General features: G+C 42.7%; 1 long non-coding RNA gene across 3 annotated transcripts; it reads left to right on the top strand.

The window, feature by feature from the left end:
• Positions 1 to 375: 375 nt before the first annotated feature.
• LOC123384806 lies at positions 376 to 4,178 on the top strand. Of its 3 annotated transcripts, none has more exons than XR_006596423.1 (4): positions 376 to 1,020; positions 1,822 to 1,887; positions 3,199 to 3,344; positions 3,978 to 4,178. It is a non-coding gene; the product is annotated as an uncharacterized LOC123384806 (long non-coding RNA). The 3 variants fall into 3 exon arrangements; XR_006596424.1 differs by lacking the exon at positions 3,978 to 4,178 and adding an exon at positions 3,452 to 3,957; XR_006596422.1 differs by lacking the exon at positions 1,822 to 1,887.
• Positions 4,179 to 4,502: the final 324 nt, after the last annotated feature.

The following is a 4,502-nucleotide window of genomic DNA, read 5'->3' as shown; positions in this document are numbered from 1 at the left end:
CACTGTCTATTAATTAGGTCGAATAGCAAGTTTTTACCATGTGACCAGGCTGTACTTTAAACTGACCGAACAGACTAGTGGTTTTGGCATCGTGTGAATGCTGTCTCAGTAAGGTTCTGCTGAACTTCGTGTAGAAGTATGTGCCAAATTATATGCAAATTTGTGTTTTTCATGGGAGCTGAGAGCCTTGGCACTTAATTTTGATTTTTTTTTTTTTTTTAGAGCTAAGTATGTAGCATTGGCCAAGTTCTGCATGTTTAATCCTTTTAATCATTCAACATAAATCATGCTCTCAGTCCCTTAATCATTCTTGTTATTCTTCTTTGAAACTCCTCCAGTTTCCTTACATCCTTCATTGCATAAAGAAGAGTTTTTTTTAACAGGACTGTTTCACTTCCAAGAATCCATTCTGTGATGGAAACAGTGGGGGTTAGAAGATCCAACGCCATGAGAGACTCCAAGGGAAATGCAAGGCGTGGTCCTCGAACAGTCGCAGACATTCACAGGAACTAAAAGGACGTCTGCCACATCTGACCCAGAAAACTAATTTTATATCCTTTTTTCTCATAAGTAATACAGAGAAGGGTTTGTATGAGGCCTTTTGGTAACATAGTCTACATTCTTTTATTGTGTATTTATTTATTCAGCATCTACTACGTGAATGAGAGAGGTCTTGCCCTTCCCATCATGTTGAGTCTAGGGAGATAAACAGCTGGTAGGATCACATCTCTTAGGATCCGAGATTTGTCTATCATCATCCATCAACCCTTTCCCCTTTAATCTGGTCAGAGAGCTGCTAGCGAAGAGTGTCTGAGGGAAACTCTAAGGAAACACAGACCCTAGAGGAAGCAGAAAAAAGCAAAGTTGACAGAATGTCTTCGTATCCATCTACCTTTTCTTGTATCTGCTTTTTCTTTTCTCTACAGGCCCCTCCCCGTCTCCAATTTGAATATAAACTCCAGAAGAACCATGTTTTGGTCATCAGTCTACCCCAAAGCCTAGAAAGGTGCCTGCCACATAGTAAGTGCTTGAGAACTGCTTGAGGAATCAATAAACAACTGCCTTCAGCTTAGCACCTCATGCTTGGATAAGGATAATTGATACTTATTAATTTTGTGTAAAGTTTTATGCAAAGCATAGCTTCAAGACACTTACTGAAGCCTCCCTCACGTTCTAATATACCTTTCAAATCCTATTTGTGCCTGTCAGATCCTCTTAGAGAGAAATTTAGGGCCACCATTATTCAAAGCCATTTAGTCCAATAGATTCACGAATCCCCCTTGTTGGCCATCCTACCAGTTATCATTTAGCCTTTGCTTGAATACCTCTAGAAACAGAGAGCTCATTTCCTCCCAAAGCAGCCATCCTGTGCAGTCATGAGGATTAGAATACTCAAGCTTAAGTTTAGCTAAGATCTTCTTTTCTATAGCCTTTACCCATTGTTTTAGTTGTCAGAAGCTAATTAATCTTTCCTTCCACTGGCCAACCCTTCAGGTATTTTGAGACATTAGCACGTCCCTCCTAAATTTTCTCTTCTGTACATTAAATGTCCCTTGTTCCTTTCTACACCTAGAAAAAGTATAGGAGAAATTCTAGCTTGGGAGTGTTGTGTATATTCACGCAAGGATTCACGCATGAACAACAGGAATGCATGAGCAGGGTGTCTGTTTACGGGGAGGACGAAAGAGCTTCATAAGGAAATCAGTAACTAGTTGACAGACCATAAGTCCTCCTTCAAGAGGCATAAACCAGCACGAGAAGGGAGGAATGTTGAGGGACACGGGCTTAGCTCGTTCTGTGGACCCCGTTTTCTACCCTCAGGAACTTGTGCCAAGCTTGGGGAGAAGGAACACTGAGGATCAAAGGCCAAGATCACAGAAAGCTCTGGTCAGCACTGAAAATACAAGGCAACGCTTGTGATGTTGGACACCACATAGGATGGAGAAGTGGGGGAGAATATCGTATCACACTAGAAGGGACAACAGTGACCTACCAGGGAGGGGCGGGGGCAGACGTGAAGCCAGGGACCTGGTGGAGAGAGCAGCAGCAGGGTGCAGGGTTTGTTTAAGGAGCAGCTACAGTGGGAGGGAGAAACTGTGCCCGGGAGGGACAGCCGGCCAAAAGGGAGAGGGTCTGCATCCAGCACGCCTGAGATTCTGGGTAGCATTTGGGGAGGACTGCAGTTCTCTGAACCCGCTAAGAGAGAAAGGCTTTTTTGTTACTGTTCTTCCCCAGCATCAGGAAACATGATTATAAGTCCTAATGATCACACTAGCTTCTCTCTTCCGGGTCTACGGGCCCGGCGCTGCGTTAACACTGGGGCAACCCATTCAATCCTCAAAATAACCCTTCGAGGCCGGCACAGTTCTTATTCTCCTTTTACAGATGAGAAAATTAACATTTAGTGGACCTATCATATCTAGAGTCACACTGCTAGTAAACGGCAGGGCTGTGAAATAGAGCTATTTCTTTCTAACTTTAAGCTTGGCTTCTCAAATGACATAAAATTATGCATTTTAGTATAATTTCCTTGTATTGCAGCCCAGACTTTAGTCGTAAAGTATTTACATTTGAGTTGAATATGTTTGGTGCCTTAACCAATGCTTTAAAAAAAAAATGCTGAACCTAAGTATATATAGCACATCATACAAAGAAAACAAAAAAAAGGAAAAAAAACTTATGCAAAGAAGTGAAGTTACTTGATTCCTGCAGGAACTCTTCTTTTTTTTTTAAAGTTATTTATTTATTTTTTGTGGGGGGAGCACAAGCAGGGAAGGGGGGGGGGGAGAGAGAGAGAGAGAGAATCCCAAGCAGGCTCCCCACTGTCAAGGCAGACTCTGATGCAGGACTTGAACCCACAAACCCTGAGATCATGATCTCAGCCAAAACCAAGAGCTGACTGAGCCACCCAGGCACCCTTGCAAGGAACTGTTCTTATCAACGGTGACAACAGGATCATCTATTCCATGTCACCGAGCGAGAGTAAGTGACCATCAGTCCCCACGTCAGTGCAGCCCTATCAGCTACAGAACTAACACTTCCTCAGTGGCTATTGCTCTGAAGCAGCCTCCTCCGTCCAGCATCAAGTCAATACTGATGAAGTAGATGAGAAACACTGTCCCACGTCCCCTGTGTCCATCACCATCTCGTGTGTCCCTGGATGTTCTCCTCACCAGAGAAATTTTCTTTCTGGCCCAGGGAAAACGAAATCCTCCCATGAGTAAGTCTGGGGCATCCTGCTTTTAAAAACCTTTTATGGGACCATAAAATACCTCACCTCACCACCTTTAAGAAGTTGGCTTCAGGAATGAGAGCAAACTGAATTGCACGGAGCTGAAAACAAGGTAAGCAGATTGTTATTTCTTCTGGCTAGAGCATATCTGACTTCCTTATTGGACTAAAGCATTTAGTAAAAGGAAACAGCCTTTTAATTGCACGTTCCTTGCAACAGCCCACAGACTCATGACCTGAGCCAGGAGCAGACTCCAGAGCAAAGTGTTGTAGACAAGCTGGTACTTTACATGCCTAAGAACACGGTCATTTACAACCCGGAGGTACTTTATTGCTAATGATCTTTGAAGTTAACAAGGTTTGCAGAAGCTTTTCAGCATTATTATTACTATTTACATCAATGGCATTAGTGATGTCCTTTATTCTTCCAAGACTTAACACTACTAATTGGCATCAGCATAAACAGAGGTATAAATGCTATCATGCAACACAGGCGGAGCCAGCTCTGCAGCTTTGTGGGTTTAATATGGAAATGTTTGCTATCTAATGAGGACACAAAACGTTAATCTGCAGAACAAATTGTATTTATAGAGAAACGAATTATCATATGCAAATGTGACACACATCACTTGTGAAATTCCTGTTGCCGCTGGGGTGGCCCTCTGTGACCTTTCTGAAATGCAGCGCTTTGAAGCAGGAGCTAATGGTTTCATGCACTGAGGCTGATTACTTTCATTTTCATACAGAAATGAGCTAAATGGGAAGGACTCTGGCTCCAGAAGAACACAACAGAGGCTTGGCCTTCGTAACTGTAAGCTGCACTCTGTTGATTTCTTATCCTTTGCTTTAAAACTCAGAGTTCTTCTACAGCGTTTGCTGTATCTGCAAAGCCAGAGTAAGGAATGTTGTGACCCACTTAATAAAAGGCTTGAGATGTTCTTATCATACACGCTGTCCTATTGGATGAAGGCTATTTTGATGTTGCCTCATAATTATTTTGTTGGTGTTGTTTTTCGCTTCTTCATCGAGGAAGAAACTCCCCTGAGTATAGGTTGTTAAGTCTACTGAGTGGTGTTTAACTCCTTTCCCTGGGACTTTTTCCTCTTCTCTTTCAAATATATGTGTTCTCTAGTTTGAAGCCTCATGGAAGGATAAAATGCTGGAAATTCAGTGGCTTTAGCGATCACCCAGTGAGTCCAAATATTTCATTTACAGATGAGAAAAGTAGGGCCCAGAGAGGTCAGGTGACGTACCCGAGATCACACAGTGAA

Source organism: Felis catus, chromosome B1 (assembly GCF_018350175.1).
Source record: "Felis catus isolate Fca126 chromosome B1, F.catus_Fca126_mat1.0, whole genome shotgun sequence".
Lineage (NCBI taxonomy): Eukaryota > Metazoa > Chordata > Mammalia > Carnivora > Felidae > Felis > Felis catus.
This window is presented reverse-complemented; position numbering and strand designations above follow the sequence as displayed.